Below are 26,488 nucleotides of genomic sequence, written 5' to 3' on the forward strand. Positions count from 1 at the left end.
ATACGGGGGAGCAGTTTGCCATGGTCAATGTGGTACATTACAATGGAACGTCTGTATATGATGTTGCAATTGAAGTGTTGTTAATTGGCCAGAAAGAGTGGGTCTGTTTGGTGACTTAAGATGGCCATACGTTCATGGATCTGCTTTTTTGGTGGCTCGATTTGGCAACGCATGTTCACCCACCCAGTTTCCCAATTAAAGTGGACCTGTCATCCAGATACAAAAAGCTGTACAAAAGTCCTTTTCAAATTAAACATGAAATCCAATTTCAATTTTTTATTAAAGCATTCGTAGCTGTTGAAAGCTCATTTAAACATCTCGGCTGTCAATCAATTATTGTCTGTCCCCTCCTCTATGTCTGGGCATAGAGGCGGGGCAGGCAATTACTTTCACTTTCCATTCAGCACTTCCTAGATGTCACTTCACTCCCCACATTCCCCCGTTCTCTTCACCGTTTAATTGTGTAGCCAGTGCATGGGGATGGACATCAGGTCCCCCATTCTATTGCACAAACAAGATTCTGAGATGATACAAGGCTTGTCTTAATAACAGTGTCCACAAAATGGCTGCTGCCTGCTTGCTATAATTATGAATTCCCAGACTGGAGGAAACAAGATTAAAATAATTTATACAGTGTAATTAAAGTTCATTTTGCCTTACTGATGTGATAAAATAGGATTATGAATAATTTTTTTGGGTGACAGGTCCCCTTTAAGGGTCAGTAACTGTCATTAAACCATTGTTTAAAATGTGTGTCGCCTAGTAAGATTTCTCAGTGGATTTGGAAATTTGGACATGGAAATGGCATGCTATAATCTCAATGACATTCTTCACCTTAAAAAATTCAGGGCAAATGTACAAAGTACAAAGTAGCATGGGGGAGTGCGGAGGCACAAATGGTCACAGCTGCTGTTTTGTGGTTTCTACAGGTATTTTTTATTAATGCTGCTTTGTATATGGCTATTTTGAGAATTGTTGGGTATCGTGCCTTGTTTCACCAGCTGCTAGCAGCATCTTACTGTAAATGACCTGTATTTTTCTTCAACAGATGGAAATTCTAACCCCTCACTATTGCACAATAGGTTAAAAAGAGTATGTCCCTTTATAAGTGTATGGTCTATTTTTCTTTTCATTGCCTGTACAAATCTGGGCCTGGAATTGAGACCTACGATGATAGTTGCCAGGATGTAGACATTTGGATTGGCTGCCACCTCATTTGATTATGTATTCTAGTGCCTGCAGTGACTGGGACACCAGGGGCCCATCCAAAAACCTTAGACCAGGAGCCCACCAAAGAACCATAGACCAGGGCCCCACTCTCAGTACTAATATTATTCTTTTCCTCACTCAACCTCTATTCTCTTCTTCTTTACATACTGTAATCTATTATTCCATCTATTTAGTATTTTTGTTCTCAAAGAAATAGGAAATGACCATGAAATAGGCCAAATGTTTAACAGCATGAGGGCCCCCTGATACCTGGGCCTACCTGGAGTTTTCCTGGTATCCCAGTGGCCAGTCCGACACTGGGTGCCTGGATGTCCTTCTGTGTCTTGTTAGCTAGAGCTACTTCAGCAGTCTAAAGAGGCATCATATGAAAATGATTGTCCCACTCCAGAGTCAGAAGACTATATTGCATAGATACAGGGTCCTTCTCCTGGAAGATAACTATACGCTGCAAGATAAAAAATACTCCAATTACACAAACACTGATCATCTCCCCCTCACTCCTTCTGAACATCAACACTTTGATCTACACTTCTACAGAGATCCAGCGCACACAAACCAATTGCTGGGTCCCACAGAACAATTTGTATCAATGACCTGGATGAAATCCGAATGCATGTTCTCAAGCACAGGTCAGTTCAAAGACAAATGCAATGGGTTTACACTTGCACAGTACAGGTAAATATTGACTTATAAATACAGAATGAGTTTTGTCAGGTTAGAAATTGTTTGCAATGCCTCAAACGAGAACGGTATATTCCATTGTTTGTGCAAAGGCTTCAAGAGTCCTTGACACACACACAGCTGCCAACTAGTGATGGGTCAATCAGAACCATTTTGCTTTGCCGAAAATTCATAAAATGGCGACAGATTCGCCAAATGCATAAGAGTTTATGGGTGGCAATTTTTTTTGGTGCGTGACAAATGTTTGCCCATTAGAGTCTATGGGCGTCTTTTTCACAAAAATGTGTTGATCACTATTGCCAACTCTCCCTAATGTAGTGTTGGACTGGGATACCAGGGGCCCACCAGAAAACCTTAGACTGAGGGCTCACTTTCCAAACTATTATACCTCCTCTCCTCATTCAACCCCTTTTTTTCTCCTAGTCTCTTTTCTCTACATACTATACTCTATTCTTCCATTATTAAGCCTCTTTGTACTCATAAAGAAATAGAGAATGACCATGAAATAGGCCAAAAGGTTAGAAGCAGGAGGGCCCACTGACACCTTGGCCCATCGGGAGTTTTCCTGGTACCCCGGTGGGCCAGTCTGACACTGCCCTAATGCCAGTGGGCTCTGATTTTTATAACTGACCAACTGCAAAGAATGATTTCAGATAATTCAAAGACTGTAACCCACATTTATCAATGATGAGGTATCCCATATTAAGCCCCCTTTTTGCACAATTTGTACATGTTACATGTTACAAAAGTGATGTGCCCTACTTGAATGTGAAACCTATAATGCTGCCAGCAGCTTGTGGCAGTCTTTACAGATCAAGTAATACTTTTGCCATTCAACAAACAGTCCTAATGAATTACCTTTCAAGCTGCATTATCTTCGAAAAACTCTTTTCGAACTCTTTCTTGATTGGCCTCCTCCTCTGCTGTGTCTTTTTTATAGGGAGGGGTTATGCAACTTATTTATCTGAATATTATATTTGTGCATTGTTTAAGTGACAGGGTAGGGTGTACTTCATATAGCAAAACACAACTTACAGTACAAGGAACATTTACGTTCTCAGAGCAGTTCGAGCTTTTCCCTGCTGTAAGCTGCTTTTAAAACCACTTTCATTAAAGGTACTTCAAACTGTGCTCTTTGCTCTTCTGTATAGTTGTGCTTGATGATGCTCAATCCTTCCTGTCTTCCATTATGAATCAGGCGCTGCACTTATTTACACGCGGGGGAACCCTGTAGCCACTGCCACCCCCTGACCAAGCAGTAGTTCCAGGGTTCGTTTGCATTCGGTGTCAATAGGTGCAGCACACTTGCACCCAAAGGATTTGGCACAGACATCACTTGTATAGTGAACATTGAAAATTATGCTGGACAGCAGATGTGTCTCAGATTTGCAACAAAATATTGCAAATATAGTACGCCGCCAACATTATTATACCACATTTTTTGCTAGAAATTGCACTTTTCTCACTGTACTTTTATTGATTTTAAATACCACATGTGCATGAATGCTGGCCATCAATGACAGTTGGGTAAAAAGAGCTGCACAAAAAAACACAATGCTAGCAATGCTTTTATTTTGCCAAGGACTGAAAGGCATAACCAGGGACCTGTGGGGCTTGTGCAACTATTAACTGTGTCCCCCTGCCATATGTTAAAATCTGAAGTCGACCACCACAGGATTCTAACAGATGAGTGCACCCCACAGGGTACTCATTAAATACTGTGGATGATATTTCTGTAGCTGAAAGGCTGACAGTTTTACTTTGCATACAACATCATTCCAAACTACAACTATTTCACAGGAACAGCCCAGAATACTGGCTGGAGAGGGGGATTTCCATGCTGTTTCCAGAATTCCGAGACATGATTTGGCGCATTTGATTGTGGCTGGTTATACAGCCCTTCATGCTGCTGCTGTGAGTATTAAACTTAATGCATCACTGTCACCATTGGTTTCATTTTGTTCTTTCAAATTACTGCATAATCTTCATAAAATCACATTAGTTGACAGCTCCATACTGATCCAGGACTGAAGTACTACACCTGCTAAATTATAAATGTTACTCAAAAATATGTGTCACTGCAAGTTGCTGTTACCGATCTGCATCTGAGTATGTTAAATATCCACCACAGTGCCATTTACATCAATACCCACTAAGGTGCAGGTGTAATTCCTGTACTCGCTTGCATTCTCTACTACAGCAAAGAAGCAATTGCACAGTGATACACAAAACGTATGTACAAGACAAATTACTGGCACAACAGAGCAGGACAACTACTACATGTTTAATAAGCGAATTGCAGCAATCGCCAAAATATTGCAAATCCCATAATAAACATGCAGACATTTTTATCACTTGCAGAGTTATTTGTCTTGTATAAAATATAGGGAGGGTGCAGAACCTTTATACTGAGCACCAAGATATTGTCAGAAGAGGAATTGTGTAATGGTGATCTTGTAGAAACGGACTCCTGTTTAACTGCACCGTGTTAAGAGTTATGATATAAATTTTGATAGATAGAAGCATTTTTCAGGTAACCATATAAATGGAAGGGATATTATGGGTGTGGTGTTCTTGTTTTTCCTTTTTCTTTGCCACTGGAGATAGTAAGCCACAACAACCTGTGATACCCTCTGTTGAAGCCGTCTTTCTAAAGTATGAAATGTTAAAGTTGTGTATCAATTAATATCTAAAGAATACATGGTTGTTAATTCCTTATAGGCTTTACTGGCCATTAATGTATAGACTAACTACAGTAGTAGTTGCTTTAATATCCATTTAAAGAAAGCTAGAATTGTGCACCTTAAGAGCCACACGATTCCAGTTCTGACCACAGCCAATGGCAACATGAAATATGACTTGGCTCACTATAAAACATGGAAAACAGCTCCAAGAAATGGAAAAAGCACACAGTGCCAATGTTGTATGTGCTCATAGTGCTCAGATTTCCATATAAATGTCTCCCTTGAAGTGGGACACTTCTCCTGGTCTAGAAATACATGACATTTAGTTGACAGAACTGCTATATTTAAATCATAGCTTCTTTAAAGGATTAATAAACTGTAGCCACAGGTAAGTACTGGATATAGGGGAAACTCATGTTTGAATGCCATTTTTCAGTCGGTCTATATTTTTTTGTCTGTGGTTTCGGTGGACAGCGATATCTGGCCAGAGTTTATATGATCCTGACAATTGCAAATTTAATGGGATTTGTTAAATCAGGATGCAGCCTGTGTAAGCTTATTCTTGAACAAAGCTCTTAGCTTTCAGGATTGCAGAGTGCTAAGGGATGTTCTCAAGAGCTAACACTTTCTACCACCCTGCAGCCACTCAGAGCACTGGAACATTTACAATTCAAAGTATGTGTCATTTGGGTCTCTATATTTGTCCTGGCTCTCCAGATATTAATCTGCAACCTATAAAAAAGTGGCAGTAGTAACACCCTCTTGTGAGCACTTGGAGGTCAGGGTACGCTCATATTGCATGAGGCCATACTTCTTTAGTTATGAAAGGGCATGTAAAGTCTAAAATAGAATAAGGCTAGAAATGCTGTATTTTGTATACTAAATATAAACATGAACTTACTGCACCACAAGCCTAATAAAACAAATAATTTATGCTTTCAAAGTTGGCTTCAGGGGGTCACCATCTTGTAACTTTGTTAAACATCTTTGCAAGACTAAGACTGTGCACATGCTCAGTGTGGTCTGGGCTGCTTAGGGATCATCATAAACAAAGCTGCTTGAGTTCTGCATGGCTGGGAAGTAAGGCGGGGGCTCCCCCTGCTGTTCATAAGTATGATTGTTTCCCTGCTCTGCAGTTAGGGACCATCTGACAATTCCTATCCACAGCAATTAATGAAGGGAGAATTTCACTTTTTCTTATAAAAATGGTACACATTTTTTAATTAAAGTATATTGGAGATAGGTTTCTTTTTCATTAAAGAAAGTAAAAATGGGACTTTATTTTTTTTGCCATTACATGCCCTTTAATATCATTTCAATAAAGTTACCTCTGCACCAGTAATAGCTGTTTCTTGCTGGGATTTATATGAAAAAAAAAATTGCAGATTGATTATATATTAAATGGCATTTATTACAGTGTACCACAAAGGCAGTAAGAGTGCCTCCTTTTGTTAATGTGGACAGCAGATATAAGCAGAGTAAATTATTGGGATCAGATTTATTTTAAATACATATAATAAGTGGTGCACCCTGGCAGTAGTTTTCATGGACTACGGTACATAGGACAGTTTGCTCTTTATTCATGCAAGTGATTTAACAGCTTAGAATGTGGGTACGAAACACTGGAAATGGTGCATATGAACTACAATATATTACTGTATAATTATTGAAGAAATATGCTAAACACAAGAGGGGCCATTTACTTAGCAGTTGCAGGTCCTACAGTCAGTTGTGTGAAAAATCCCATTCATTGAAGGTACTTGCATCAAAATGCACTTCCAAATAGTTGGATTTGGCACAGCTGCCTTCTTTGAGCCTCCTGTTCTAAACTGAGCACTGCTTTGCTTATTGACGCATAGGAACCCTGCAGCTACAACCTCTGAAACAGATGCCAGTTCCAGGGTTCCTACAGCAGCCCGCATTAAAGGAACAGTTTACAGTTACACTAAAAATGAAAGTGTTTATAAGTAATAAAGATATAATGTACTAAAAAAAATTAAAGTGTTTATAAGTAATAAAAAAAAGAATGTGCAAACTCTACTGATACAACTGGTGTGTTTGCTTAAAGGAGAAATCAACCTGTGGGGAAAAAAACCCCAACCCCCCACCCCAGGTAGACCTCCTCCCCCAGACTAACTACCCCCCGGGGAAATGCCCCATACTCCATACTTACCCCTTGGCGCAGATTCTTCCAGTGAAGTTCCACGCATCCATCTTCTGCGTCCTCTGTAAGCTGACTGGGAGATCAGTATTTCTGTGCATGAGCAGTTGGAGCAGTTTGCCAGTTTGTGCAACTGCGCATGCGCGGAATTACACGGAAATTACCGATCTCCCAGTCAGTTTACCGAGGATGCAGAAGATGGACGCGTGGAACTTCGCTGGAAGAATCAGCGCAGAGGTGAAAGTATAAAGTATGGGGCATTTCCCTGGGGGGGGGATGGAAGTTAGCCTCGGGGGAGGAGGGACAGAGGTCTACCTGGGGTGGGGGGTAGGGTTTTTTTCCCCACAGGTTGATTTCTCCTTTAAGAAAATCTACTAAAATTTATATAAACATGCTGCTATGTAGCCATTCAAAGATAAAAAAGGAGAAAAGGCACAGGATAGAAAGCAGATAACAGATTGGATGGGATTCTTCAGAACTTATCTGCTATCAACTGTGTATCCTGTGCTTGAATGGCTGCCCCCATGACTACACAGCAGCTTGTTTATATAAACTATAGCTGTATTTCTGAAGCAATCACACCAGTTTTACCAGTGCAGGGCACCAATACCTTATATTGCCATTCCTTTAAAACACTTTCATTTTTTGGTTCCTTTAATTAGTGCAGCTCAGATGTGCCAAAAAAAATCGGTCGCGCACACATTAATGTATGCTGAAAATGATGCCAGCTGGACTTTCAGTGTGATTTGTTTCCTGCATAAATGATGATCCATCATATGCAATGTCAGGTGCTTCTCCCCTGTTGACCAAAACAATGTTGGAATTCAGGGGAAAATGCTGCATTCTGGGTAAAAAACATGGCACTTATATTTGCAGATGTACTTTGTATGTTCTGTAAGCCTACTTCCATATGAAAGATGTGCTTCAATGATACAGCTTGAGTGCATCACAATATATCAGAGCATCATTGCCCCCGAAAATGTATCACAGAGCCCTTTGTGTCACCAACCATGTAAAGCCCAAGTTTTCTTCCCAAAATGAGCCTCTACATAATCAGACTGTCCAAACTCCAAAAGGAAACATTCAGAAATCATACATATTTGGGGAAAGCTTCACAGTGCTGTGCCATACAAGTACAATTAGACCCTTTGTTACTAGTGATGGGCGAATTTGTCCCGTTCTTGCGAAATTCAACAAACGGCGAAAAATTTGCGAAAACCGAATTTTGACCCCCGTGTAAATTTTGGCACTGGCTTCAATTTTGACAATGACATTAAAGTCAACGGGTGTCCGAATAATGTTGACGTGCGGCGGTTTTGATGCGAGCGACTTTTTTGACGCGCGTCCAAAATTTTTTTATGCCAGTGAATTTTCACCGTAGAACTTTTGCGCCAGTTTCTCGAGTTTTATTTGCCATCAGCGAACCGCGGAAATTCACTGCCAATTCAAGCCTGCCAAATTTATTCACCCATCACTAATTGTTACAGTTAAAATGACACTAGGAGATTTTTATCTGGCCCAAAAGGGGTATTTGTTTAAAAGAATTAGCAACCAATATGCTGTCGTACAGAAACAATGAGAGATAGATATTCAGTCATTTAAGGGTTGGAGGTACAGGATGCAGGCAAAGAACAAATGAATTGAACATAATAAAAATCCAAATTCTAATAAATATAAATGATAAAAATGCTCAGAAGAGGACCTAGAACAACTGAAAGCATTTGAATTATTCATAATTCTACTTTTTTCTGTCATGTAAATCTATCATTAGAATACAGAATCAATAAGATAATGTGATTTACAAGCTTTAATGGCATCTCCCCCCCCCAACTGCCACAGCTCAGTGAGCAGCCCCCTCTTGCACATATAATCATACTCCTATCAGTAATGGCATTCCTCCAGAGCTGTACTTTATCCAAGTGTCCGCTACTGCAAATGAGTAAAATGCAGGTAATATCACAATGTTGCCCTTCCCAGTGATATATCACAATTCCATTCAAGGACTTGTCTCCATCTGATAATAAATGTAATACTGTCGCCTGACACAGCTTATCCATAAACGATCAATCAGATCAATCACCCTGTTACAGGCAGTCACCTTCACCCCCACGAGTACTCACCATGGATACACCCTATCATTTCCCTTTATTAGTGGAATATGTGAGTGTTATTTCAGAACATAATCGTGTACAGTTAAGGAAATTATAGTAGTTCTAATGTACATTTCCTGATTCCATAAATCCAGCCATCGTTGTGGCATTTACTTGTAGAGCACATACGTAACATGTACATATGGAAATCAAACAACTGGACTATATCAAAAAGCAAACCAGTGGGTCTTAAGGGCCCGGCTACAGTAATATATACAGAATAGCTCTCCAGAACAGAGCAGGCATTTGCCTTTGGCATTCAACATAAAGAGGAAAATGTCCAATATTAATTCTACATCAGTAACTAGTTAGTTGCCTTATATATGCACCCCAACCCCCTGGAAAGCTGTCGTTCAGCAACAGCTAGACCATAGTTTGGGCATCCAAGATTTAATGGATATTTTTGTCCCTTCGGAAAGCCATAGACTCACATACCCTTACATTGCCAGAGGCCCAACATGTTGCATTTATAAATTGGCATTATGCTCCTCATGAGGTTGAAGGTTTCATCTGTGTTCATCATATGGGCACCCTACATTTACTGCTCATTGTAGTGTCAGACTGGGCCTGATGGGGCTCACCAGAGAATATTATATCAAGGGCCCACTGACAGGTGTTCTATTAAATTTTTATTAAAAATGGAATAAGACTTGGGATGAAGCCACCGAGCATATATACAAACCCCTTACTTCAATACAAGATAGACGAATCCACTACAAACTCTTTCACCAACTATATATAACTCCAGTTAAGCTCAAACGCATGGGGAAAACTCCCCACAACCAATGCCCTTGATGTAATACCCAACACGCCAACTTTTTCCACATGCTCTGGGAATGCCCGACCATAGCCTCCTATGGCCACGGAACTGGGATCCCCACATATTGTGTCTCCCTCGTTCTGCCTACTAGGAATCCTAGATGAAGTTATCACCACCCTGGTTCATCAGGCCCGCTTGAGAACCAGGGTATTATTATACTACGCCAAAAAAAAAAAAATGTGGTGTTGCACTGAATGAACCCTAATCCACCCACTAGAGACTCCTGTATCCGCCTGATCAACTCCACAATCCCTCTCATTAAATTTACCTATGGGGTCAGAGGTATTTACAAAAAATTCGATAAAATCTGGAGCCCCTGGTGGGAATCTGGGCTGGGAGCCTCAACAACTTTCAATCTTGCTGAAGTTAGGACAGTCAATGCCCTTTGAGACTCACATGGGAATTCTCAGACCTCTACAGTAAACCAAGCCTGACTTTCAATTTGATCCTTAAAGGGCATGTAAAGTCCAAAATAGAATAAGGCTAGAAATGCTGTATTTTGTATACTAAATATAAACATGAACTTACTGCACCACAAGCCTAATCAAACAAATAATTTATGCTTTTAAAGTTGGCTACAGGGGGTAACCATCTTGTAACTTTGTTAAACATCTTTGCAAGACTAAGACTGTGCACATGCTCAGTGTGGTCTGGGCTGCTTAGGGATCGTCATAAACAAAGCTGCTTGAGTTCTGCATGGCTGGGAAGTAAGGCAGGGGCTCCCCCTGCTGTTCATAAGTATGATTGTTTCCCTGCTCAGCAGTTATGGACCATCTGACAATTCCTATCCACTGCAGTAAATGAAGGGAGAACAGCGTACAGTCAGGTTTCTTATAAAAACGGTACACATCTTTTAATTAAGGTATATTGGAGATAGGTTTCTTTTTCATTAAAGAAAGTAAAAATTGGATTTTATTTGTTTGCCTTTACATGCCCTTTAACTTTAATTCAATTACCAAAACCATATAGGTTACATGACACACTGGGGCTCATTTATTAAAGCAGCGCAGCGCATAAGTGGACGCAAAAGATTGTCTGCGCCATCACAAGTGTGATCGCTAATATATTTGCGTGATATTGCGCATAACACAGAGCTTTTGCGATGGTTTTGTTTATGCGCATTGCGCAAAAGATTGGGCATTTATGTCGCAAACGATGCCGTGGTTGTTAGGGGCGTGGCTGTGGGCGTGGCTACAATGCGCTTGCACTGCGGCCGTCGCAGATTTGCGTCTGTATATGTGCAAAACTGCACCCGGGCAACAGCACCACAATTTTTACGCCTGCCTCTTCGTGGCGTAATAGTAACGCTCTTCAAAATGCGCATTCCTGCCCAGCTGCGCTAGTATATTCAAGATGAACAACCCTTGTAAAGTGCATATTAACCACGCCTTCCACCCAACATGTTTATATTGACCAAGGTTCCTTTAAGGGTATCAGGTAGGCTAAACACCTTTGCAACCAAACAAATATTAGCACAGAAACAAATGCAGATGCGTCTAAGTGAACGCAATATGCGCAATATGTGACGCAACTAATTAAAGCAGCGCATTCATACATGAGCACAACTAATCCTTACCTTTGCGGTATCTTCCTGTGCGCACAATTTATTATAAGCACTGCGACAGCTGATACGCAGTTTCACACGTCGCACCTGTCTTGTGTCTACATTAGCGCACAAATCGCACTGTTAAGGTATCGTGCGCTACATTATTAAATACTCGCATGCGCTGGGCAAATGTCTGGCCACTGCGCTCTTTTTAGCGCTGCGCTGCGTTAATAAATGAGCCCCACTGTATCTACTGTTTTACCTGAACCCTTTATATGCTTGTTTTTTTTTTTGTTTCTTTTTCTATTATGGTTTTTACTGTTCAATTGGGAATAAAAACAATAAAAAGTATCCTTTAAAAAAAATGAAATAAGGCTTGTGAAAATGTTTGTATTCTCAGGACCACTATAAGTTGCAGTTCAGTCTGACCTGGTTCACTCTAATATCCTAAATTGTCATTACATACATGTAGTTGAAGAAAAACAAAAATAAAAAGCTATTAATACTTCAAAATATGTGTATGTATTGTACCATATAAATAATTATGCACATACAACATATCCAGAAACATTCTCAGTATAGAGGAAAGCAGCACAGACATGGCACAATCTGCATTCCATTAGGTTTCAATTCTCAGCCCACAATGCCTTAATGTTCCTGGTAGGGGGTAAACCAGGACCTCTATTTTGTTGCACACAGCCTGAAATCACTCATAATAACATCAATTCTGTTTTTTTTTTTTGCAGGTCAACGGTCACAATAAAATAATTAATCTTCTTCTGGACAAAGGAGTGGATGTTAATAAATGCAATGACGAAGGCCTTTCAGCTTTGTCCTTGTGAATGCTGCTTGCCTACAGTGCCAAATCATTCCGATCCAATGTGCCTGAGAGGAACCTCCCACCATGCGAGGTCAGTGTTACGGCCTGTGTGCCAGGGAAACTAATGCAGACTAATGGATGCAGCGTTATGAAAATCTAATTATAAACAGTGAGCAGCACATAGAGGTTAACAAAAGAATCCAATTAAATAAATGGGGAATGAGAAACCATTGCTAGTGCTAAATATCAAGGGTTTCACAGCAAAGAATGAAATGTTCAGCCCAGCAGGTCCATTTGGGCTGGAGACAAGCAAACATGTTCTGTCAGGTTGGCTACATAATGTGTTTTGTGCCATATAAAAGAAAGCTGCCCTTTGTATTCAGCTCTGTGTTGCAGAAAGGCTTTTAGTGTTGCAAATAAATGTGTAGTATTGGTGATTAATACCATGGCTTGCCCTGACACCTTTCAGGTCCCGTCATACTTTTCTATATTCCATTAAACGAATAGCTCCTGGGTTTCTATCCCCTATGAGCAATTGTTTTACCCTTTCCAGATATTCCTGGTATAACTGCTGCCATTTATCTTTTCCATTTGGCCGTAGCTGTGCTGTGATTTACAAGTTGTGTATGAAATGTCTTTGTGTCTTTTTATATACAAAGCAGTACTTGGCCACTAACATTTAATGTTCCCTCAGTGCAAAATATGTTTTTGGGTCGTACAGATGTTGAAAAAGTCCAGGGATATATAGTGACTGCAAGCTAAATTTGAAATTGCTCTCATTTTGGTACCTTGGAGGCTAACGGCAGACTAGATGTTTTGACTGCTGTGCCAGTGTCCATAGTAACCTATAGGAAACACTGTGCATGTACCACCTATAGTGGTGACAGGGGGACCTCTGTTCAGAAAGGCTCAATCTTTCTATGTTGCTTGTACATGCAGAACATGCGTTCTGCATGTACATGCAACATGCAAAGATTGCCCTGAAGGTAACAACTGTTACTCATGGTAACATGCATCCTATATTTTGCACATTGGGTTCAAATAATCAAACTGCACCTTTAATTTACCTTTGCAAATAGCATTTCAATGCCAATAATTTTGTGCATTTACACATTCATAAATTAGGCCTTATGCAATTATCTTTTAATTACCAATGTACACTAAGTACATATTTTCAATTGTTTTAAACTCTCCCATAGACTCCATTTTATCCAAATAATCAAAGTGATTTCCTTTTTCTCTTTATTAATAAAACAGTACCTTGTACTTGAACCAAACCAAGATATAATTAATCCTTATTGGTAACAAAGCCAGCCTATTGGGTTTATTTAATGTTTACATGATTTTCTAGTAGACTTTGGGCATGAAGATGCAAATTACGGATAGATTCGTTATCTAGAAAGTCCCAGGTCCCGAGCATTCTAGATAACAGGTCCTATACCGTAACAGTGTCTGGCTGTCTTTCTGACTCTGAAAACAATGTTGCAAGCCAACTAAATAAATATCTAGAGGAGATCTGACTTCTGTTAAATTATTTTAAATGAGAACTGAAGGGATAATCACGGTCAAACTCAGGGAAGAAGAAAGGGGTAGTTAATATACAGTATGTTGGAAAGTTACATACATACTGTACATATTTTTACAGTTAATGGGTAGAGTCTTGCACTGATACAATATTTTAGGGTGGCAATTCTCCCTATACAGTTTATGTCTCAGAGTTTAAATGTTCTTTATTTATTTATGGGCATTCAGAACTGGAGACTTCCCAACTTGCAGTAAAAAAAAAAGGAATGGCTTCCCATCAGATATGCACTCATCATGAAAACTGCACCTCTCTCTCTGATGCTACTAATAATGCCAGTCCTAGTTTAGAAGGGCAAGAATATTCTCCAGCCTCCAGTCCTCATAGGTAGGAAACATACCCTTCTTCCTTTCCCTTCTGTAGCCTTGATTTTAAACTTAAAGTAGAATATAAATAGTACCATGATGCCACCCCAGAGTAGTGTAAATAGCTAGAATGTAGATAATATACTTGTATATAAGCACACAAAATTACATGGTGTAGGGGTCATGTAGTTCAGCCATTAGAATTTTACCGTCTGTTGCGATAAAAACAATATATTTGGTTATCCTTATTACTATTTATACAGTTTAAAAAAAAATAAAACCTCTATTAGGCCATGTAAAATTAATCACTATTAACTCCCTTTTATTTGATTTTGCTCTGTTAGCCCCCCATTATAGGCAAGCCAGAACTGACAGTCTTTAAAACTGCTTGAGAGGCTACTATAATCTGCCTTAGACTTGTGCTTTATATAAGGCCTGTGTGGGGATGTTTGAACCTTTAGATCTGTAATTGCCAGGACCTGTTTAGAATAGTAGTACAGACATGTCAATACCCTGCACACTTGCTTGGGGCTGAGTGTTGGCTACCAAGGTTGAGATTGCCTGTATAATGCGACACCGGCTAATAGGTTTTATATATATATATATATCAACACGAGCAGGAACGCACAACCATAAATGCTGTAAGGGCCGGGTGCCAGTCTTTAAACACATGCAGAATCCCTCCAAATGACGGGACCAACGTTTCGATACCACACAGGTATCTTCGTCAGGGTGACGAAGATACCTGTGTGGTATCGAAACGTTGGTCCACTTAAATAAACCTTTATGATCGATACCTACTGACCCAAGTGTGATTACTTCTGGAGTGCCGTCATTTGGAGGGATTCTATATATATATATATATATATATATATATATATATCTCCTTGATAGCAAAAAAACTATGTTGTTTTACTTTGTCTAGGGTGGAGGGAAGAGGAGATACTATCTGGCTACTTCTCCACCATGGAGCAGACCCTAGTAGGTGCAGAGTACCAGTGCATGCTCTCTTCTTTGCAATTAAAGCAGCTTATGTCAGCATTGTTCAGTTACTCCTGGAACGAGGGGCTCAAACTGATATACAACTTGTGACAAAGGTCATTTTTTTTGATGTCCGAGTCATGATGTTTGCATTGTGAGCATAGCTTGTGGGAAGTCTTTAGTACAGTGGTGGGAAAGTATTTGGGAAACCTACAGCCATTCGATCTTTTTCTGGACACCCCTTAGTGCAGTGTTAATACAACTGTTTCATTCCATTGATGCAAAAGGCTGTAGTGGGCCTATTTTGTGAATTTTTGTGATTAATTTGACATCTGTAGCTCACATAATATGTTATATTATGTAATCAAAACTTATATTCTACCTTAGCAATAAAGTATCTTCATATTGTCATGTTCTCAAACACATCATTTACATAATTTGTGCTTGTTGTTGTTTGTGAGTGTATTTAAAGGGCATGGGAAGGCAAAAAAATAAAGTCCCATTTTTACATTCTTTAATGAAAAAGAAACCAATATAATCTCCAATATACTTTAATTAAAAAATGTGTAAATTTTTTATAAGAAACCTGACTGTATGCAGTGAAATTCTCCCTTCATTTACTGCTGTAGATAGGAATTGTCAGACTGTCCCTAACTGCTGAGCAGGGAAACAATCATACTTATGAACAGCAGGGGGAGCCACGCCTTACTTCCCAGCCATGCAGAACTCAAGCAGCTTTGTTTATGATGATCCCTAAGCAGCTCAGATCACACTGAGCATGTGCACAGTCTTAGTCTTGCAAAGATGTATAACAAAGTTACAAAATGGTGACCCCCTGTAGCCAACTTTGAAAGCATAAATTATTTGTTTGATTAGGCTTGTGGTGCAGTAAGTTCATGTTTATATTTAGTATACAAAATACAGCATTTCTAGCCTTATTCTATTTTAGACTTTACATGCCCTTTAACAACACACTTTTGTCTTTTCCTAGCATGGAACCATTACTCCCCTTCATCTGGCTGTGACACTACCTGGAGCAGAGGGGATCAGAATTACAGAGCTGCTGTTACATGCAGCGCTGACCCCAATGCTAGAGCAGGAGACAAAGATTACATATATGAATATGAATATGACGGGGTACAGTACATTCACAGATACCACATACTCATGGGGATGTGTTATTGGCCTTAAATAAATATGGAATACTCCACAGAGACATATCTGGTGAAGACAAACTAAATAGTCTCTTGGGTTTTTATGTCATCTTGCTTGGAAAAGTCCCTGTGGACCTTTTTTATTCGCAGATAAGGTCACATAACTACTGCAGTGGTTTTTTTCTTTCTTATATTTAACAACCATTTTCATCTTCATCTCCAAACCTTTCCCACAAGATATTCCTTAAGCAAGGCACGCTGCCTAGGAGTCATCTTAGACTCTCATCTGTCTTTTCCACCACACATTCAAACACTTGCAAAATCTTGCCTTATTCAACTGCGCAACATTGCTCGAATACGACCATATCTCAGTTCAGAATCAACTAAAACACTGATTCAGTCTCTTATCATCTCCCGCCTTGATTACTGCAACTTACTCCTCGCAGGTATTCCAACAAGTCACCTTTCACAACTCCAATCTATTCTAAACGCGGCCACTAGACTCATTCATCTAGCTCGCCGCTCAACATCAGCTGCTCCCATATGTATGTCCCTTCACTGGCTCCCAATCTCTTCTAGAACCAAATTCAAATTACTTACACTCACATTCAAGGCCCTTAATAATGAAACCCCTCCCTATATTTCATCTCTAATCTCCAAATACACTCCTTCACGAAACCTACGCTCTGCTTCTGATCTTCGCCTCACTTTTCCTCTGGTCACTTCTGCCCATTCTCGTCTACAAGACTTCTCTCGGGCTTCTGCTTTTCTCTGGAACTCTCTGCCACAAGCTGTCAGACTTTCTCCTTCCTTCCAAACTTTCAAGCGCTCCTTAAAGACCCATCTGTTTAAAGAGGCCTATTCGATGTACCTTAATTAATCATTGCTGTATCAAAAATTACAAAGTGTTTACAGTATATAATCCTAATGTCTCAATTGTACCCTAACCTTTTAGTTTGTAAACCCTATTGTACTCTGTAATCCTTGTCTGTTATCCACCATTTATTACCTGTTTGCTATAACTGCAGTAAAGCACTGCGTATCTTGACAGCGCTATATAAATAAATGATGATGATGATGATGAAGCAATATATGCTTAAACTGGCCACGGCTGAATAATTTGCATACATAGAGCCATGTGCAGTTGAGTCTGTCAAAGATGATGCATATTTTTAACTAGTGATGGATAAGTAAAAGAACAGTACCTCCACTTCCTGGAGCCGGTTTATGGCAGTAGACACACTATGGGTATCAAGCCCTTGCTGGACTTTTCATTGGCTGTGGAGAGCGGAAATTATCAAGTGAGATTATCAGGGAGTTTTCAACCCTTGGTTTCTTAGTATGCAAAGAATAAAGGAGAATGAAAGCATGAAGCATGGAGTTTAGGAAGAAGCAGTTTAAGGCACTACAGCATTCCCTTCCTCAGATTTAAATACCAAATATAATATGGGCATAGTTTCTGCACCTCTAGAACTGCTTTGTATGGAAAAGTGGGAGCTGGGATTGTGCTGTACGTATCCCTTCTGTGTGAAAATATCCCTGTAATCTTTTTGAGTCCCAAATCCATGTTAGTCCCACTCCCACTCTAATCTGTACCTCTGGCTTCTCCTCAACCGTCAAATTAACTTGGCCGGCTCCAAACAAGAACCATGTGAGAAACAATGATAATATAAATATATAGTGTAATTTCCTTAGCTCAAGTGTTTTCAACCACACAAAGAATAGGTGCCAATATCATGCTTAGCCCCGGGACTTCAAAGTCTCCATTTACTGTGTCACCATTAGAGGATAGTCTGAGAAGGGTATGAAAACCAGGATAGGACACAATTTCACAAACTTTACTCTAAACCCGGTCTCATATTATACTCACAAAATCAATGTATTGAAATAGCCCATCAAGTACTGTCCAATAATTCTGTTTCAATCGCACTTCAACTTTTCCTTAGGGACAATTCATTTGCATTACGTAGACAAATGTAAGTATGGGGCTGGATTGTTATATGGGGCAAAGTGCAAAGTCGAATTCTTTGTGCCTTTGTTCTGTTCTTAGAACATTGCTCCATACACGGTAAATGATGTAGCCTGTGCTTTCATAGAACCCAAAATGTTCTGCCAGAGTTAAACTGATACTTACAGGTGGCAGCAGATGCTGTTTTTCGTTTCATTTGGAGTCCTAAATTCTTTCTTATTCTTTTGCCCCTGCCAAATACAGCCATTAAATATAACAACACACTTCTGTTCCCTATAAAGTCTGCCACTTTCTGGTCAGGGATATTTGCATGATTTCATTTTTACCTGCTGACCAATCAAAGTGCTCTGGTGTTGTGCAAACGACCCTCTAACCCAAGGGGCGGGTCAAGCTTAAATTAGAGCATTGTAGCTGGCAGGTAATGCCTTAAAGGGCATGTAAAGTCTAAAATAGAATAAGGCTAGAAATGCTGTATTTTGTATACTAAATATAAACATGAACTTACTGCACCACAAGCCCAATCAAACAAATAATTTATGCTTTCAAAGTTGGCTACAGGGGGTCACCATCTTGTAACTCTCTTCAACATCTTTGCAAGATTAAGACTGTGCACATGCTCAGTGTGGTCTGGGCTGCTTAGGGATCGTCATAAACAAAGCAGCTTGAGTTCTGCATGGCTGAGAAGTAAGGCGGGGGCTCCCCCTGCTGTTCATAAGTATGATTGCTTCCCTGCTCAGCAGTTAGGGACCATCTGACAATTCCAATCCACAGCAGTAAATGAGGGGAGAATTTCACTGCATACAGTCAGGCTTCTTATAAAAATAGTACACATTTTTTAATTAAAGTATATTGGAGATAGGTTTCTTTTTCATTAAAGAAAGTAAAAATGGGACTTTATTTTTTTGCCTTTATATATGCCCTTTAGGGAATAAAGACAGTTATATTCTTTGAGGAATTAAGTATTTAATTCACTGTGCCATAGGCTGTAAAAGAACTTCTAGGAAATGGAGCAGACCCTAACCTGCCACTCAGCAGAGGAGTGGGCAGTGCCCTGTGTGCGGCCGTCAATAATGACTATGAGAAGGGAAGAACATCACTTGAACGGATTGCTATGATAGGGTAAAAATATAATGTGCCAACCTTGTTTAATTAGAATAAATATACAGGATCCATTATCTGGCAACCCATCATCTAGAAAGCTCTGAATCCCAAGAACACAATCTCCCCCAAAAGACTCCATTTAAATCAAATAATTACAATTTTACATTTTTTTTTCTTTTTCTCTGTAATGAGAAAAAAAGCCTGATATTGGTTTTAATTTATATATAAATAATATTTTAGTAGATTGAAGGTATGGGTAAAACCAAAAGTCCCAAGCATACTGGATAACAGGTCCCATACCTGTATATTAATTATTCCTTATTGTATTAAACAATTACTGCTAGCTAAATTTAAATGCTGGAGATTAACAATTATACAGCAAACTGATCAACAGAAAGAGTTTTACCAAGTTCTGCCATAAGGGCTGTGACACACAAAGATTTTTTATTCCTACTCCTGCCAGGAATTAGTGTGGGTTTCTTTCCATTTACGGCTAATGGCAGATCTGTGAGTGGTTTCTTGGGCTGCAATCAGCAGTGAAATCTACTCATTGTACACATGGAAAGGTCATTTTATCAGTATACAATAAGATAGAGGCAAACACGCCAGTTTCCAATGAGGAATTGTACACCTTCCATTAACCTTTTATTGTATTATGCAAACTGGCAAATAGTTCATGGAGTGCACAGTGTTTTAAGGTAGGACTACACGGACGTTTTCGTCGCGATCCGATGCGCTGGGACAAAACGCATGCAACAGAAATAGAGACTCAACACCACTGTAGGATGCAGACGCAACGTGCAGCGTCTGCATCCGACAGTTGTGTCTCGTCGGATCAATGCTGCGACTTAATCTGAAATTTCTATCTTTTACCTTTTTTCCGTTGCATGCGACTTGTCGCAGCGGGTCGGGTCATGCCGAAAACGTCCGCGTAGTCCTACCCTTAGTGGTCTCCTGCCCTGCCCTCATCACAATAAAACAAATATTTTATATATAATCATTTTATTGTGATGCCCTCCTTGGTTTCAGGATAAAGCTACATTACAGATAGGACAAAGGGCATCAGCAGAAGGGAATTAGAAGGTCTAGAAAAAACCCATAAAACCTTTGTCTAAGTTATAGGCATATAACACTTTGTATACAGAAGGGAACATAAGGCAAAGTGCTTTTATTATGGGTTCAATCTAATAAAATTGGATGCATGCTTAGTAAACATGGATGCCTCTCTAAAACCTGGATAATGGTTAAAAAGGTAAACACAGATGGCAGAATGACTAACTTCACCCAGGCTTATAGCATTACAGCTTTTAGTTCATTGCTTTGCTGAAGGCAAGCTGCAGAAAGAGTTGACTCATTGATTTGGCCTGCCTGGTATTGGTGCCTACAGGTCCTTGATCAATGCTGTACATTTAGTACCTGTACTGGAAAATCCATATTCTGATACCTGCAGTAGAGTGCTGCATGGGCCCGATCCAGGCCTGGCAATCTGTTGGTTCTGGCAAATGCCAGAGGGGCTGCTATAAGGTGCCATAGATATTCAGTATTTAGTGGGCTGTTGGGGGCTGTTTGGGCCTCTGTGTGGGCTAATTGGGCCACTGTGTACCTGAAATGCCAGGGCCTATTTTAGTTCTCAGTCCAGGCCTGGCCCAATCTGACAGACCCATGCCTGACCCAGACGTGCAGACCTGCACCCGTCACCCACTATGCCCCTCCACTCAGACCCACTACAGGACCCAACTGGCAAACAGCTTGCTTGCTCCCCGACCCAGCACCCATGAAAACCGGAAGTCACCTTTTACCGCAAAGTGACATCACTTTTACCCGGACGTGGCAGCACACGGTACCCTATTCCGCTAGGTAAGGAAAGAAATCTTACCACAAACTCAGGAGAGGGTAGGAGGGACCAGTTCTGCAACATAGCAGGGTCCCCAGATGGGATACCCCAGGACTAACCGCACAATCAGGCACTCAGGCCCAAAACCCGACCACTTTACGGGTATTCCACGGGTACCTGATCTTATGCAGGACTCTAACCTGCAGGTGGCAGGTGCGGCTCCTGGGTTGGCAGTCAAGGTGTACAGCGTCATATCTTTTTAATATTCCCCCTTTAGTAAATGAACCCTACAGACTACACAATCATTGATAACATGCATCGTGCTTGCCAGTTCTACCATCTTACACAATGCCTGCTAATGTGTTTTTAGCTTATAGGTAAATTTCCATCATCGGGACCAGAGCAATAGAGATTGGCACACAGGCAATTTTAAAAATTATTGTAATGCCAGCACATCCCTAGTATTTTTGAATCAATGTGGGTATGGTTGGGCAGCATGCCCCCCCTAAAATCCTACCGCCCGTGCCTCGGTGGCCTTTCCACGAATCTGGACCTGCACAGACTATGCCTATTACAAATATTTTCAGGTACAGACCAGAGGAATTTGGAAGGCCGATTTGTATTTTTGTTTTATACAGATGGTTATGTTTTAAGCAGTTTTGATCATTTAAGTTTTATCTTGTGCTCATGTCTATGCTTAGGGTTGCACATTTATAGCAGCCCTGCAATATAGAGTGCCAGAGATTAGGTGAGGATTAGCAAAATAATATACAGGCAAAGGGCCATATTTTTATAATTTGCAAAAAAGTATATTAATATTATTATGACATTATAATTTTCTTATTGCATAATAAAAAAATATATATTTTACAAAATCATTATGATAAATATCCACCACTCCTGCAGTTCAATCATATCTACCAACATTGCCGGCTGAATGCATAACACATAAATCACAAATGAAGACTTATGCTTGTTCATATTGACCTGACCATCCTGGATGACCTTCCTGGGTGACCTTCACAGTTTCATATCCTGATGGAGGATTCTATAGCCTAAGAATTAATTAACCTACAGTATATGCCTAGAATATGGCACATACTCTAAACTCACATGTCAGACATAAAATATAGTAATTCTTTTTTTATGACTGTTATGACTACTGTGACTCAGGTCACCACACAGTTGATTAAATTACCCATTACAGTGTTACTGATGTACACCAGATAGCCTTTGTAAGAGACAGGATAGTTTATGATTCAATCACAATCTGGAAAATAGGATTCGAACAACCCTGTGCTGCTGTATGGTTTCATACACTGATTGTATAGATGTTTTAATTCTATTTTATATGAATGCACAATATAAAACAATACTACTCTGGTACACAAGGGTCATTACTTGGAATTTCTTTGGTGACCCAAATATAGTTTGTACAGGTTATATACAAGCATTATACTTTAATTCGTGTATGCAAATGTCTTTAAAAACATTGATAAGACCTCTCTTTCATTTGCCTCTTTTGGACTAGTTCATTACCAAGCAGTGAGGATGCTCAGGACAAAGATCCCATGTAACACCACATTATATGTTATTTAAAGCTTTACATTTTTCAGGATAAAAGAATAGCCCATACTCCCTATCATGCTTTGTCATCAGAAGATCGGGACACGTTTAATGTCAGTAAGAAACTTTCGGAGCATTTAGGGAACCTTACTCGGGAGGCAGTAACCCAGAAAGAAAAGGAGTGGGCAGAGGAAGGCATAATCCATGGTAAGAGAAATGTAAGAAAGTGGATGGCATAAAAATAAAACTCAGTTTTTTGTGTTAAAATGAATGTTTCCTTGAAGGGTCAGTAACAGCTGGCCATATTATCTTTGTCCGTACATGAGGCACCACACTCATGTCTTGGTTGAGTGACATATGCACTTCTGTTTCTTAAAGGGCACCTGTTGGCTAAATATAATATCCCCAACCAAAGGTGTGGGCTGCAGGCTAATAGAGCCTACACTCTGGGGGTATCAGTAGTTTTTTTTTAATAATTGCCCCCCGCCAGGGATAGGACACTCGCACCGGGAGAGAGCTCCCAGTGAGAGCCCATGTCAGTCAGAGCGCATGCTAAATGCACCTCTGACATCACGCACATGCAAATAATGGGCACATTGAAGCATTCACTCATTATGTGAATTTGTGTGCCCCAACATGGCTGCTCCATATGGGAGCTCCCTGGAGGGGGGCAATAAAAAAAAAAAAAAAACAACTGTTACCCCCAACTGGAGTGTGGTCTCGATTAGCAGCACTTTTGGTTGGGGATAATATATTTAGCCAACAGGTGCCCTTTAAGCCTTCATATTCGTATCCATGTATCCTTTAACATTCTAAATCATGCACTCCCCTACACAGCACCATCTTTTTTATAAACCTGTGATGTCCATCCTGTTTTCTGCCTAATCAGCCACGTGTTCTGATGTCTGCTTTGTGATCATCAAAAGACTTTCGTAATTGTTGACATCATCATAGTCACCTCATACTAATTAAGCTAATCATTTATGTCCCATTGCTGCTTATAAGCAATGCTAATAAGATGACGGGTGCACCAATGTGCCTTTGCCTTTGTTAGGGGCCATTAAAGGGATAAAAGGTTACTCATTTAAAATGGGAGAATGAGTTCTTATTCCTTATGGCCTAATCTGTATTAAATCACCAACTGAAATATACAGAAGCTCATTGATTGTATTAACAGTATGTATGGAACATACCGTATATACTCGAGTATAAGTCGAGTTTTTCAGCATCCAAAATGTGCTGAAAAAGTCTACCTCGGCTTATACTCGGGTCAGCGGGCAGTAGCTGAGATTGCAGTCACTTTTAATCATTCCTATACCAACAGTTCACTTGGGGAGAGACTGCAATATCACACAGCACCCTCTGTTGGTTATATGAAAGAATAACAGTGCGCCCTCTGTTGGTTATATGAAAGAATAACAGTGACTGCAATATCACACAGCGCCCTCTGTTGGTTATACGAAAGATTAACAGTGATGGCAATATCACACAGCACCCTCTGCACATGGTAGTGGGACAGTGGGACAATGCACACAGTAATCCGTTTGGCAATTCTCTGTCACCATCAATTTTGCAAAGAAGTCTGGTTGATCGCTGGGGGGGTCGCTTTGGCGGAATGAGCGCTGCTGGGAGACAGGGCTGTAGTTGTGTCTAGGCTTATACTAGAGTCAATAAGTTTTCCCAGTTTTCGTAGGTAAAATTAGGTACCTCAGCTTATACTCGGGTCGGCTTATACTTGAGTATATACGGTAGGTGTCCAGTGTTTGCTGCTTGTAAACTCGTTTATTTTAATACATTGCAGATTTCCTTCTTTGTGTGTGTGATATTCTCAAAAATGGAAACATTGCTTCATCAAAACACAAAGGTGTACATGTAATTAGCATGGTTATAACTGCAGAGGAAGCAGAATGCCACAGCCACATGTGGGGAAAAAACTTGGAGCTACTGCCACCTTCAAGGAATGCTGGAAGGGCCCCATACAGGGTCCAATAAGCTGTTGGCTCAGTCTGTAGGGTCCAAGGTAGCAGCTTTTATAGCCTTGTGTATGGCCACCTTAACCCAGTAAATATAGAGAAAGAAACTATAATGTGCATATAACCAGAAGTCATGCAGGGTCCAGGTGTGCATGTCCGACCTACAGCTTGAGGAGGTAACTCATATCAAAGACTGCAACAGTAAGCAGTAAGTAAACGAAAGCTGATATTTTATTATGCAAACAGCCGTTTGAATTTCATGCACAAATACACTCAGTTATAGGCTTCAGAAGTGCATTTGTGCACAAAACATTCAAGCACCTTGCTAAAGTATTACTTTTCATTGATCCTGGGTCTATGAGGGCCTGCTGCAATCACTTTAAATGGGTTTGCTCACCGTTATGTTAACTAGTATGTTATAGAATGACCAATTCTAGGCAACTTTTAAATTGGTCTTCATCATTTAAAATACTTTTTTAATCATTTGCCTTTTTCTTCTGACTCTTTCCAGCTATCAAATATCACTGCCCCATCCATAAAACGAATGCCTTGTAAGTAACCAGATTGCTTAAATTGCAAACTAAATAGCTGCTGAATAAAAATTTAAATAACTCAAAAACCACAAATAATAATAAAACAAAACCCAATTGTCTCAGAATATCTCTCTACGTCACACAATATTTATCAAAGGTCAAATTCAGAGTTTATGGGAGTTTATAAAAACTCTCATAAACTCGTATAAACTCGAAATTGGGAAAAAAATCGAAATTTATTAAAAAATCCCAATTTTTTAAATTCGGGTGAATAGGATCAAACCTCAAACTCAAATCGAATTCAATTTGATTCAAATTTTTTTTTTCCAAAAGTCCACCAAACGACTCCAAATTGATTGTAGGAGGTGCCCCATAGGCGAAAACACCAATTCGGCAGATTTTTAGGACAGTACATGTTAAACATCGAAAAAAAACGAAATTTATTAAAAAATCCAAATTTTTTAAATTCGGGGGAATAGGATCAAACCGCAAACTCAAATCGAATTCAATTCGATTCGAATTTTTCTTTTTTCAAAAGTCCACCAAACGACTCCAAATTGATTGTAGGAGGTGCCCCATAGGCGAAAACACCAATTAGGCAGATTTTAGGGACAGTACATGTTAAACATCGAATTTTTTTTAAACTCAAATCGAATTTGGACTATTCCCTAGTCGAATTAGACTAAAATAAACTTGGAATTCGAATTTAAAAATTCTAATTTTCAATTCGACCGTTTATAAATCTGAAAAGTTAATTTAAAGGTGAACAACCCCTTTAACACATTTTAACAACAAAAAATAAAAGGACCACAAAGAGATTAATATAAAGGAAGTTTCCTGAATAAAGGCAAGTACCACTCATTGTATAGGCATGTCCTACTTTATAAGAGGTTTTTTTTTTAGAGAATAAGATTAGTTTTTGCAATAACAAGTCTAATTTGGAGACTACTTAACATATCTCAGTCCCTCATCCAGCAGACTGGACTCACTGTTCACCAATTATCAAACCTAGAAAGATTCTATTAACACTTATATACACTGGAAACAATCAGGTTACAAATGACAGTACAAGAATGATTAAAGTGGGATTGGAATCACCATAAGATTTTTGACCATTTTTAACAGAGTGTAGTTCGTCCAGACATGAAAGAAAATCCCATTCTTTTCCCAATTTTCCTACATTCACTTACACTGTTACATCACATTTCATGGATAACATTCCAACATGAACAGACAGACCAGAACATGCAGGAAAATACTGCGATGGAAGATGATTAGAAATTCAGAATATATAATTTCATGGGTGTCAGAGACGCTCTGGCAAAACTCAACATCAATGCTATACTTCTCCTGACACCCAAGTGTTAGAACATATGCATACAATGAGTATGAGAATAT

At 39.6% G+C, this 26,488-nt stretch overlaps 1 pseudogene; it reads left to right on the forward strand.

Annotated features, from left to right (window-relative positions):
• The first annotated feature begins 20 nt into the window (after positions 1 to 20).
• On the forward strand, positions 21 to 24,576 carry LOC108717473 (annotated as a pseudogene).
• The last annotated feature ends 1,912 nt before the right edge of the window (positions 24,577 to 26,488 follow it).

Source organism: Xenopus laevis, chromosome 5S (assembly GCF_017654675.1).
Source record: "Xenopus laevis strain J_2021 chromosome 5S, Xenopus_laevis_v10.1, whole genome shotgun sequence".
In the NCBI taxonomy this organism is placed as follows: Eukaryota; Metazoa; Chordata; class Amphibia; order Anura; family Pipidae; genus Xenopus; species Xenopus laevis.